General features: G+C 44.3%; 3 pseudogenes; all 3 read left to right on the forward strand.

Annotated features, from left to right (window-relative positions):
• The first annotated feature begins 5,757 nt into the window (after positions 1-5,757).
• LOC143948982 (5S ribosomal RNA) lies at positions 5,758-5,876 on the forward strand (annotated as a pseudogene).
• Positions 5,877-6,556: 680 nt separating this feature from the next.
• Positions 6,557-6,675, forward strand: LOC143946185 (5S ribosomal RNA; annotated as a pseudogene).
• Positions 6,676-7,049: 374 nt separating this feature from the next.
• On the forward strand, positions 7,050-7,168 carry LOC143948220 (5S ribosomal RNA; annotated as a pseudogene).
• The last annotated feature ends 6,570 nt before the right edge of the window (positions 7,169-13,738 follow it).

Here is a 13,738-nt window from a genome sequence, read left to right on the forward strand (position 1 = left end):
AAGATATGAAGACATATGCAACACATATCTATATAAGTTACTCAGAGATCCCCTTCAATATAAGAATTAATTTATTTTTCAAATGTTTCTCTATTCTTTGAGTATTTGTCAAATGTTTCCACACATATGATTGCTTGTGTATTCTGTTCTCTGGATGACATGAAATGTTCTGCCAGTAAGATAACAAAAGATATTATTCCCAGAAATGTTGTGAAATGTTGGTATGGAAAGTCCCTGTTTATAACAAACTTTACCCTTTTAATAATTAATCACTATCCTGTCAAATTGACCTTTATTTTGTTTATCTTGTTTTTGTGTTTGGGTCAAGATGACCATATGTAATGTGGGACCAATTATTATGAAATGTATTACGTACTCTGTAACTTGGTTCTGTGCCCGCCATAAGCGGTAATGTTATAATTTTCTTATAAAAAGCTGTAACAGTTTGTATTCTGTACCACAACCCCTTGGAAGGTGTGGTCCTCTGTACAGTGAGTATTTCTGAAGTAAACATGCATTGAGACGAATGCTACTTTGTAGATGTCCTTTATTTCAAAGCTCATCATAACACTAGATTATACAGAAGAACGTCCTAGGTATGCAGAGATGGAGGCTAGGGTATATAGAGAGAGGCTGGGTTACACAGAGAGGCAGGAGTATGCAGACTTGCTAGTGTATACAGATGGACTAGTGTATACAGTAGATCGGCTAGTTTATACAGAAAGGCTAATGTGTACAAAAGACAGGCTAGTGTATACAGATAGGCTAGATTATACAGAAGAAGGTCCTGGTTATGCAAGAGATGGAGGCTAGGGTATGCAGAGAGAGAGGCTTGGTTACACAGACTTGTTAGTGTATACAGACGGACTAGTGTATACAGAGGACCGGCTAGTTTATACAGAGAGGCTAATGTGTACAAAAGACAGGCTAGTTTATACAGCTAGGCTAGATTATACAGAAGAACGTCCTGGGTATGCAGAGATGGAGGCTAGGGTATACAGAGAGAGAGGCTAGAGTATGTAGACTTGTTAGTGTATACAGACGGACTAGTGTATACAGAGGACCGGCTAGTTTACACAGAGAGGCTAATGAGTACAAAAGGCAGGCTATTTTTTTACAGATAGGCTTGTGTATACAGAAGACAGTCTGGGGAATTCAGTGAGGCTAGTGTATGCAGAAAGGCTGGGACACCGAGACTATTGTAAAAAGAAGGCAGGCTAGTGTATATAGATTACGGGCACGTGTATACAGAAGACAGAGAGGCTAGTCTATATAGAGTGGCTGGTGTACACAGAGAGATTAATGTATACAGAAAGGCTAGCGTGTAAAGAAGACAGGACTTTATTTTTTGCTAATAAAGTAGTTACTTCTGAAACATGTAAAGAGTTCCAAAGCGTTAGTTGCATTAGCTTCATAAAACTGAGAAATCGTTGCATTACTCTAAATTTAAAAGTTGTTCCGGTAGCACTGAGAAGACGATATTAGATGAGTGATCTACACATTTCGTTTACTATTGCAGAGAGATACCGGCTAAATGTTAATATCTTAATATGTGCTGCGTGTAAGGAAGAAATAAGATGGTTTTGTGTGAGTTGGTTTACCAGGATTTAGAGATAATAATCTGTTTATTCTAATAATAAATATAGCAACATAACTCCGATTAATATTGAGACAGTATATACAGGTCGGGTTTAAGTGGTTAAACCTACACACGAAATAACAGCAACGACGTGTGTAGGTTTTTTATTAATCAGGTTCATTACGTGTCTTTAATCATGTAGTGAATATACCCCAAATATAGCATAAGGATGAGAAAGGATAATAACTGGTAAGAACACAAACTGCACTAGAAATGTGAATATGAATTTGAGATGAAATGTCAATCCCCATTGGTTACTTACAGGTACTATACTGTTAACACGGCTACGTACAGCAAAGTGTGAGCTAAGCAGCTAAATATTCTGCAATAGCAGAGATTAAGTATTGCAGTTGAAAAGAGATCGGAAGCGTTAGTTGCAGTAGCTTCAAAATGACTGAGAAATAATTTCATTACTCTAAATGTAAAAGTTATCCCGGTAGCACTGAGTGGACTGATATTAGATGAGTGATCGTTGTAGTACAAATTCAGTTTCCTATAGAGATACCAGCTAAATGTGAGAAGAGCAATTAAACTGTTCACGGTAGCATTGCATTACTCTTAATATGTGCAGCGTGTAAAGAAGCAATAAGATGGTTTTATATTATCCTAAAATAGCAGTATACGTAATAAAGGTGAGTAGGTAACCTGGATTTAGACATAGCAAACTCTACAATCTAATTTAGCAAAATTAGAACGGATAATATTGAGACAGTATATACAAGTCGAGTTTAAGTGGAAATACACAAAATATCTAGCTTACCTTATCTAGCTTACCTTTACATTGTTCAATAGAGCGTTGCAAAGTAATACCAAGGCAGAATGTCGGAATAGCTAAAGGGTATACATTATTTAAGAGTAAGTTGACTTAGCTTGAAAATTCCAACGTGTAAATCGTTCCATTCATTTTGTTACGCACGAAGACGGCTTACACTGACTGTTTTCCGTTTCCACTGGAAAGAGAATGCTAGTAAATCGTAAATTTATCAGCTAAACTCTGAGATTATGATTAATTTCACAGTTCTGTGACAGTTAAGGTGGAGAAAAAGAAGTAATACAGAAAATAGAGTCAAAAAGTGGAAACGTTTATTTGCTTATGTCATGACAGCTGATACTGGTTGAGCAATAAAACTGTTTTATTAAGATGTAAGACTAGTTTTATTCTCTACATATATGCTTTTCAGAGAGTTGTATAATATAGGCGACCAATAGGAAATTTAAATGGCTTAATATTGCAGGGAGGAAGTATCGCTGTAAGAGATTGATAGCTTAGCTTGAAAATGGCCGAGAAATAGTTGCGTTAGCCTAAATTTAAAGGATATGCCGGTATCAATGAGAAAGCTTATATTAGACTAGTTGATCTTTGCATTACACAATCCTATTATTATTATTATTAAGATCATAGTGCAGAGAGATACTCAGTTAATGTCAGAGATACTCGGTTAATGTCAGAAAAGCAATAAAACTGTTTACATCGTTATCGAGCGACAGTTACATTACTTTTAGTATGTGCAGCATATCTGGTAGCAAATGGATGGTTTTGTGAACATTTTGCATTACCGTACAATTAGCGGTCGAACTCATCGAAGTGAATAGATTTAACCGGATCTTGAGTTAGTACTCTCTATTTCTAATAAGAAATAAAGCAAAATAAGTCAGGATGGTGTGTCAGGACTGTCACATACTCAATGTGACAGTTGATATGGAGAATTACACATATGCAAAATAGATTTTATTTTATTGCATGCTTGATGTGGATGATTAAAATCGTGTAGTGAGTATAATCTATATTGAGCATAAGAATGAAAAGGCATAACATGGCAATGAGACAAACTCCATTAGAGATGTGAGCTAGATGAAATCATGAAATGTCTCTGTATAGCCCAGATTGTCTTCTATCACTTAGCCTACCCTCTAAATTCACTAGCCTCTCTATTTACACCAGCATGTTTACACTAGCCGGTCTTCTGCATACAATAGCCTGTCTTCGATATCCACTACCCTATTTTCTGAATACACTAGCCCGTTTTCTGTCTTTTGTGTGCCCTAGCCTGTCTTCTGTATACATTAGTCTCTCAGTATAAACTAGCATCTCTGTATACCCCAAACTGTCTTCTGTAAACACTTGTCTCTCTTTATAGCCTGTCTTGCCTTTCTTCTGTACACACTAGCTTCTTTGTATACACTAACCAGGCTTCTATATACAATAGCTTCACTCTATGCACTAGCCTCTTTGTATAATCTGGCCTCTCTGTATACCCTAGATAGTGTTCTGCATACACTAGCCTCTCCGTAGAATACAGCCTTTATTCTGTATTCACTAGCCTTTCTTTTGAATGCTTTAGTCTTCTATATATATACTAGCTTCTCTGTACACCCTTGCATCTCTGTAAACACTGTGTAAACTAGCCAGTCTTATGTATACACTCGCCGACTGTATACATTAGACTCTCTGAATACACTAAACCCTCTGTATACCACAGCCTGTCTTCTGGATACACTAGACTGTAAAAACTAGCTAGAATACACCAGCCTGTCTTCTGTACCCACTAGACTCTCTGTATACACTACCCATTCTTCTGTATACACTGTCAGCTTTGATGTATACCCAAGCCTGTCTTCTGTATACACTAGTTTCTCTATATGCACTGTCCTTTCTGTATACACTCTACCCTCTCTATACACTAACCTCTCGATATACACTAACATCTTTGTATATACTAGCCTCTCTTTAAACTAGCCTGTCTGTGTACCCAAGCCTCACTGTTTACTCTAGCATCTCTGTATACTCAAGCCTATTTTCATACACGAGTCTATATTCTGTATTCACTAGCCTTTCTTCTGTATGCTGTAGTCTTATATATATTAGCTTCTCTGTACACCCTTGCATCTCTGTAAACACCGTGTAAACTAGCCAGTCTTATGTATACACTCGCCGACTGTATACACTAGACTCTCTGAATACACTAAACCCTCTGTATACCACAGCCTGTCTTCTGTATACACTAGACTGTAAAAACTAGCTAGAATACACCAGCCTGTCTTCTGCACCCACTAGACTCACTGTATACACTACCCAGTCTTCTGTATACATTGTCAGCTTTGATGTATACCCAAGCCTGTCTTCTGTATACACTAGCTTCTCTATATGCACTGTCCTTTCTGTATACACTCGACTCTCTCTATACACTAACCTCTCTATATACACTAACATCTTTGTATATACTAGCCTCTCTTTAAACTAGCCTCTCTGTGCACCCCAGCCTCACTGTTTACTCTAGCATCTCTGTATTCTCAAGCCTATCTACATACACGAGTCTGTATTCTGTATTCACTAGCCTTTCTTCTGTATGCTGTAGTCTTCTATATATACCAGCTTCTCTGTACACCCTAGCACTGTAACAGTGCTAGGTTCCTGTACTACAGAAACAGAACACCAGCAATAAGGTGTATACTGTGCAGGAGGCACACAACACCCACTCTAACTTCTGCACTGCACATGCATGTATTGCAGAAATTGAACACCAGTAATAAAGGGTAGCTTCAGGTGTGTGTGCAGGAGGCACATAACACCCACTGTAACAATGCTAGGTTCCCAAAAGCAGTAAAGACACTGTCCATGCGTATCGTCCTCTTTCCCTGACCACCGCAACACACTATACAATGCCGCCGCGCTGGCGGCCTTATATAGTGTGAGGTGTGTACTAAACCCCCCCAAGCTATAATTGGCCACAGGAATCCTGCCTGTGGTGAATTGTGGCTCTCCTCACAGAGGATGTCACATCTGTTCTTATTATATAGAACCTATTATGCTCCTCGTAAACTTTTTCAATTTGGCCGAACGGCTGGACGCAAGTTTCCCCCGGTGCGGGAACATGGGAGGAGACATTATGCACATGTTTTGGAGATGCCCGAAGTTGATCCGCTACTGGACGGAGGTGACAGGAACCATTGATCGGGTGTTTGGAACCTCCACCAGGATGGAGGCGAAGTATTGTCTCCTGGGATTAGTTGAAGGAGTAGGAAACCCGGAAAGCAGCCATATGGCAGTTCTGAGATGCCTATTTCAGGCAAGAAAACTGATTGCCCAATTGAGATGGTTGAGAGTGCCCAAAGAGATCGCCTATGGCCCCATCACCTTGAAAGTGCTTGATCTTGTCTGATCTCAGAGGCTAAGCATTGTCGGGCCTGATTAGTAACTGGATGGGAGACCAACTGGGAATACCAGGTGCCGTAGGCTTCTTTTTATGTTGTTGGCGTTGACATCGTTTTTTTTTTCCGCTTGTTTCCCAAGGTGATCATCTTGGCATTTGTCAAGAGGGCTGAGAGAGCCCAAACAAATCCCCTACGGCCACATCACCCTGAAAGCACCCGATCTCATCTGATCTCAGAGGCTAAGCAGAGTCCGGCCTGGATAGTACCTAATTACAGGTGCCGTAGGAATCTTTTTATATTGTTGGCTTTGACCCGTTTTTCTTTCGCTTGTTTCCCAAGGTGACCATTTTAGCATCTGTCAAGAGTTTTGAGTATGTCCCGAAGCGTTCGCCTAAGGTCACATCACCCTGAAAGCACTCGATCTCAGAGGCTAAGCAGGGTCTGGGTCAGATGGGAGACCGCCAGGGTCTATGTTGTTGGCGTTGACCTGTTTTTTTTCACTTGTTTCCCAAGATGGCATTTGTCAAGAGGGTTGAGAGTGTCTAAATAGAACACCTATGGCCACATCACCCTGAAAGCGCACAATCTCATCTGATCTTGCAGCAGTGTACGGCCTGGTTAATACCTGTATGGGAGACCATCTGTGAATACCAGGTGCCGTAGGCTTCTTTTTATGTTGTTGGCGTTGACCTGTTTATTTTCGCTTGTTTCCCAAGGTGACCATCTTGGTGTTTAACAAGAGGGTTGAGAGTGCCCAAAGAGATCACCTATGGCCCCATCACCCTGAAAGCGCCCAATCTCGTCTGATCTCGGAGGCTAAACAGTGTCGGGCCTGGTTAGTACCTGGATGGGAGACCTCCTGGGAATACCAGGTGCCATAGGCTTCTTTTTATGTTGTTGGCTTTGACCTGTTTTTTTCGCTTGTTTCTCAAGGCGACCATCTTGGCGTTTGTCAAGAGGGTTGGGCGTGTCTTGAAGAGAACGCTTACGGCCACATCACCCTAAAAGCACTCGATCTCGTCTGATTTCAGAGGCTAAGCAGCGTCAGGCCTTGTTAGATGGATGGGAGACTGCCTGGGAAGACCAGGTACCATAGAAGGATCTGGCCTGGTTAGTGTCATGATTGGGAGATCGCCTGGGAATACCGGATGCCGTAGGATTCTTTTTATGTTGTTGGCTTTAACCTGTTTTTTTAGCTTGTTTCCCAAGGTGACCATCTTGGCCTTTGTCAAGAGGCTTCAGAGTGCCCAAAGAGAGTGCCTACGACCAAATCACCCTGAAAGAGCCCAATCCCATCTGATCTCGGAGGCTAAGCAGCGATGGGCTGGGTTAGTACCTGGATGGGAGACAGCCTGGGAATACCAGGTGCTGTAGGCTTCTCATTATGTTGTCGGCGTTGACCTGTTTTTTTTCCCTTGTTTCCCAAGGTGACCATCTTGGCATTTGTCAAGAGGGTTGAGAGTGCACAAAGAAATTGCCTACGGGCACATCACCCTGAAAGTGCCCAATCTCGTTTGGTCTCAGAGGCTAAGCAGGGTTGGGCCTGGTTTGTACCTGGATGGGAGACCGCCTGGGTTTTCCAGATGCCGCAGGCTTCTTTTTATGTTGTTGGCGTTGACTTGTTTTTTTTGTTTGTTTCCCAAGGTGACCATCTTGGCGTTTGTCAAGAGGGTTGAGCGTGCCTGAAAAAATCTACTATGGCCGCATCACCCTGAAAGAGCCCAATCTCATTTGATCTCAGAGGCTAAGCAGGGTTGGGACCTAGTTAGTACCTGGATGGGAAACCGCCTGGGATTTCTCGATGCCATAGGCTTTAGTTTTAATTCAATCTTATTTTCATTGAGATATAAAAGCAAGATAGGAGGGGGAAAAGTACAGAATATTCTAACATATTCGTTTTACATTGTTACATAAACATAAAAAAGGAAACCACAAATAAATCCACTCTACTACAGTGGTGTCAAACTATCACGAGGTTAAAGTGTTTGTTTTGAGCTTCGATTTAGGTAGTATGGTAGAAGAGCCTGTGGTCCTACAATGATTAGTCTAAGTTAAAGTGGGTGTGTGCGCACCACTATCTTCCCAGCGAGTGATGCCCACTCATTACAGGTAGACTAGGGCTATTGTTCTCATTCTGGTAACGTTCACTCTGGGGGGGAAGCTCTGTATATGCCACCATTCTGGTCTAATGAGACTGGAGGTCATAACTTAAGTAATCGGGTATTACTGCAACTTGTATAGGGGAGGGAAGAAAGGGGGAAGAGAGTGAGGAAAGAGGGGTCAGGACAGTAAAGAGCTTAGGGATCAAAAGGTATACATTCCACCCTGATCACACAGGTGTATCGGTAGAGTCCTCTGTGGCCCATGAGATAAACTCTGAAGAATATCGAAACATCGACCATGAGGTCCAGGTCTTAGAGAATTGTTCCTCCCTACCCGTTTCCTGCGAGAACATTCTTTCCAAACTATTAATTCGGTCCACTTCAATTGCCCAATCCCCCAGGGAAGGCATGCTCGTCGACTTCCAATGTCTGGGCAACACCGTTCTAGCAGCCGCCAAAAAGTGACGCAGAACGTCTTTCTTGACTGACTTAAGTGGTCCCGGGAGCAGAGATAGCAGAGCCATCTCAGGAGAGGGTGCGATGGAGGTCGCCATGAGTTTACAGTACAAGGCAAGGATCTTTTGCCAGAACTTCCTCACAGGGGGGCATGCCCACCAAATGTGAAGTAACGTTCCCTTAGATGACAAGCAACGCCAGCAAGTATCCGGAAGTGTCGAGTTGATTCGGTGCAAAGTCGAAGGGCATCTGTACCAGCTGGTCAACAGCTTGAACCCCTTTTCTTGAGAATTGGAGGCTATGGACATTTTGTGGGTCAGTATGAAGCACTTTTGCCAGTCTACAGGCGAGACGGAGTGGTCCAGGTCTTCCTCCCATGCATGTGTGTATGGGGGAAGGTCAGGATTATAAGCCACATGTAAGAGGGAATATAATTGAGAGACTACATGTGTAGGAAGGGTGGCCTGGAGCAACATGCCTTCCAAGTCCGTTAAGTCAGCGAGTACATTAGGTAACGATGGGAAAGTGCGAATGAAGGAAATCACCTGTTGTCTCTGCAGCCAGTACGTAGAGGCATGAGAAGATGGGTCAGAGGGAACGTCATGAGTCAGAGAGGGGTCTGAACGTAGGACTTGGGCAAGTCGCCTGTGGTCCTCCTTACATCAAGGTCCAAAACTCGCATCTCGTAGGGCCGGTGGAAAAGCCGGAGTTCCAAACAGTGGAGTCATGGGTCCCTGCATGGGAGATAGGGTCTTGGAGGAATTCATTCGGGTCCAGATTTGTATGGTTTGTCGGGTGAGGTCGCTCAGTGGTACCTCTCCTTTCAGGAATTCAGTAGGTGTCCATGGCAATGCACAGAGATCTATTGGGTTAATATGGCTCTCTATTTGTACCCACAATTTGGAGGAGGAATGATGGAACCAGTTAAGTATACGCATGAGCACAGCTGCTCTATAACATAAGGAGGCATACGGGGCTCCTGCTCCGCCACGAATCTTGGGGAGTGATAAGGTCTCGTAGCGTATCCGGGGATGAGCCCCTCCCCAAATAAAGGAGGAGAATAGTTGGCGGAGCTTCCTGAAAAACCAGGAGGGTATGGAAATGGGAATTGTTTGGAACAAATAGAGAAATCGAGGGATTATATCCATTTTTAGGGCATTTACTCTGCCTAGCCACGATAGGCATTTCTTTGCGTAGTTTGAGAGATCCGTCTTGGTTCTAAGCAGCAGGGGTGCATAATTCAAAGAGAATAGATGGGACCTTTCCGTGGATATTTGGATTCCGAGGTAGAGGATGGAGGTAGAGCCTGTTTTAAATGGGTACCTAGCGGATATCTGGCGGAGGACCTCTTGGGACAGTGAGATGTTCAGGATTTCTGATTTAGTATGGTTTACTTTGAAATTGCTCAGCATGCCAAACCTCTTGAATTCCTGCATTATATGTGGTAAAGATAGGTGGGGTTGGGTTACAAACAATAGCAAGTCATCCGCGAAGAGCGCCAGCTTAGAATGAGTGGGGCCTATCGATACACCTGAGATGTTGGGGTTATTGCGTAAGGCTATTGCTAGGTGTTCCATGACAAGGACATATAGAAGGGGAGATAAAGGACAGCCATGTCGTGTCCCATTGTTAATGGCAAATGTAGGTGACAGTGAACCATTTACCCGAATTCTAGCGGAAGTTGAGGAGTAAGGGGCCATAATTCGTGATAGCATTTTGGGACCCAGGCCTATCTGTTGCAGAGACATCGGAAGGAATTGCCAGTCAACCCGGTCGAATGCCTTTTCGGCGTCGACCGTCAAAAGGCATAGAGGGATTTCGTGGGAGCGGGCATAGTCGGTAAGAAGCAGGGTTTTCAGGGTGTTATCCCTTGCCTCGCGGCCACTTACAAAACCCACCTGGTCCAGATGTATAAGGTGGGGGAGTAGCAGTTGCATTCTAGTAGCTAATATTTTGGCATATATTTTCAGGTCCACTCCAATTAATGATATGGGCCTATAATTTGCACACAAGGTAGGGTCTTTGTCTGGTTTGGGGATAATGGTGATGTGGGCTTCAAGCGTTTGTGGAGGAAACGCTGAGCCTTCTGATAGAGAGTTAAACACCTTAGCCATAAAGGGGGTCAGTGGAGGAGCAAATGTTTTGTAGAATTTAGGGGTAAAACCGTCGGGTCCTGGGCTTTTACCGGAAGGGGTGGCCGCTATCGCTCCCACTTCCTTGTCTGCTGTGATTACTTTCTCTAGCTCTTCTGCAGTATCGCCATCTAATATAGGGAGCTCAGTTTCCTCAATATAGGACTGTCCATCGGGCGCAGGGGTGTGGGATGGGCTAGATGGGATACCGGTCGGTAGGTTGTACAGTGTTTGATAGAAATCTCTGAATGTTTGTGATATCTTGGAGGGCTCATTAAGCTTTTCTCCAGAAGGGGCCCGAATATGAGGTATAAATGTGGAAGGCATGTTTGGATGGAGGGTGCGGGCCAACGGCCTACCACATTTATCTCGAAATTGGTACTGATGTAAAGCAAGTCTGTCCGCATAAGTACGAGCTGAGTGAGACATCTGTCAAAGTCACCAGCGTAGGGGCTCGTTTATGCTGGGTCTCAAGGTCCCGAAGATTTTGTGTTGCTGAGGTTATTGCAGCTGAACGAGTCTTTTTCAAGCGGGTTCCCACCTGAATGAAGAGTCCTCGCAGAACAGCTTTAAGCTTTAAGCGCCTCCCATTGGAAGGGTAGCGAGGTGGTGTCTGTGGCATGATCTAGCAAGAAATTAGAGATAGTTTCCGAGACCTTGTGGGAACACTGAGGCCGCGTACACACGGGCGGACTGTTCGTCCAACTTTGTCCGCTGAACAGTGTTTCAGCGGACAGTCCGCTCGTGTGTGGGCTTCAGCGGACAGTTTCAGCGGACAGTCTGACGAACAAAGTTTTTCGGAATTTCCGTAAGACTGTCCGCTGAAACTTGGTTTGAGCGAACAGTCCGCTCGTGTGTAGGCTTGTTCGGCAAACTAAGTCTCGCGCATGCTCAGAAAGAATTTACACGGCGAAGGTTGCATTGCAGTGTATCGGACGCCGAATTTCTCGTCCCGTCGTACGTGCCGTTCACGTCATCGCGCAAGTTTTCAGCGGACTGTTCGTTCGTCGTGTGTGGTCAAGTCCGCTCATGCAAATTTTGAACGGACTGTTTGTCAAACTGTTTGACGAACCTAGTTGGGCGGACAGTCCGCCCGTGTGTACGCGGCCTCAGGGTTCGTGAGGAGGGAATCATTCATCCTCCATGTCCATTCCCTCACCGGTGTGGAAGGGATAGATAATGTCAGATATATAGGTGAATGGTCAGACCAGACCATTGAGTCTATGTCACATTCAGGTGACCAATCTAAGCAGCTATGGTCAAGAAGGAAGTAATCGATACGACTATAGGAGTGATGGACGTGTGAGAAATGGGTATAATTCCGATTTGTTGGAAACAGAACCCGCCAGATGTCGATTAGACGGAGGTCGTATATCAATCGGGAGCGTTTTGTGGAAGGCAATAGAAACGCCTTTAGTTTTCTGAGAGGGGTTTGTACTGTGGAACCATCTGTTAAAGTACCTGTTGGAGCAGGAAGGGGTGGAGTTTGTGTGGAAATGTGTTTCCTGTAACAGTAATACGTTGACCTGCTGTTTATGCATGTGGTAAAGGATTTGTCCTCTCTTGGATGCAATATTGAGTACAATGTAAATGGCAACACTTCAAGCGAGGACGAGATAGTACTGTGTGAGCCATAGTGGAATGCGGATAAGAAAATCAGGTTATAGACATTGGGGGGGGGGGAGTATAGTAGGAGAAGGAAAGGGGGAACTTATAAGGTAGCAGAAAACTAAAAAAGGAAAAGAAAAGGGAAAAAAAAGGGGAAAGAGGGCTCCTAGGCAAGGAGCCTGGTAAATCTAAGGGGTCCACGAGAACGGGACACCACGTGAAAGTTCACGTAAACTAGCACTATTCGTGCCCGGCCTATTGAGGGTGAAGGGTCAAAGCGAAGAACCTGAGCCATGAGCCCAGTAGCACGACAGGCATGTAAAACTTTACTGAGGCACATTAGTATAACAATATATTAATACAGAACACACATCAGATCCTCCACGAAGGGGGAGACGGTCCGCATGGGCAAATAGCTCCACATCAGTCCAGTCTCCCCCCTCCGCAGAGGAGACAACAGTCCATGAGACACCTCACGGGAAGGGAGCAAACATTGTCAACATATGTTTCCACATACTCCAACGGGGGGCCAGAGATCCATCTGTGTAATACTACAGAGAGCACATTAGGGTGAAACTACCCGGTGTGTAAGAAACCGTGAGTATATAACTAAGGAAGCCCACGTGGATAGCGGCAAGGGACCGTGGACCCAACCGGTCCATCAGCCGCCCCTCCACCCATATCCAGGTGGGCCATTACCGCTAAACATCTAGAGAGTAGACCTTACATTAAAGTAGATTAGGAACTCAACATTTACATAACTAGATCAAGCATGAGCAACCCGCTGTTCCATTGCCTCTCCCGAACCCCAGCCAGTCACAATACACTAGCAAAGGGCAGGGAGAAGGTCCGTCAATTAAGTGCACCAGCTGTATTGAGGTATTTAGTATGCGGTCTACCACCCCATTTCCCATCATGGCATAACCAACAGAGTATATGGAGAAACAAGTAAGATGAAAGGAGGGGAGAAACCACAAAAAAAAAGGAATAACATCCCCAAAAAACAAAAAATGCTGCCCGACCAGAAGGCAAGGGATAGGTATAATACTGAGATGGCACTAGTCATACAATGAGCATCGAAATAGGTCCAAAAGGTTTCTTGAAGTTACTTTAATCTTCCGAAGAGGTAGGGTGACGTGGTCCAGGATCAACAGAGTGCGATGCATACCTCGGATGTCTGCGGCGTTGTGGGAGAGGATCACATATTTGTACCCTAGCGCAGTCGTCTGGGGGGGTCCAGCCAGTTAGGTACATCAGTTGGATCTTGCTCCAAAAAGCTGAAAAAGGCTGGAAGTTGATCTGGATCAGAGAGGACAAATTTATGCTCGGCCCTGGTCACCTTGATGCTGAAGGGGTGCCCCCAAGTGCAGGTTGCTCCGGCTTGGCGTATCAGGTCTAGCAGTGGGCAGACCATTCGGCGCATGTGGAGAGTGTTGCGAGAAAGGTCTGAGTATAGGTGGATAGTTGAACCGTCAAAGTCCACAGGACCCAAACGCCACGCTTTGCGCATAATTTCTTCTTTAAGGGTGAAATAGTGGACCCTGCATAGGTCACGTGGGCGGTCACTATGTTCCCTCCTGGGCCCCCCCACTCTGTGTACCCGGTCTATCTCAATAGGGGACATAGTCTCTCTTCCCAGGACTAGGTTG

The sequence above is a fragment of the Lithobates pipiens genome, unplaced genomic scaffold (assembly GCF_037356315.1).
Source record: "Lithobates pipiens isolate NorthernLeopardFrog02 unplaced genomic scaffold, aLitPip1_a1.2 Scaffold_30, whole genome shotgun sequence".
In the NCBI taxonomy this organism is placed as follows: domain Eukaryota; kingdom Metazoa; phylum Chordata; class Amphibia; order Anura; family Ranidae; genus Lithobates; species Lithobates pipiens.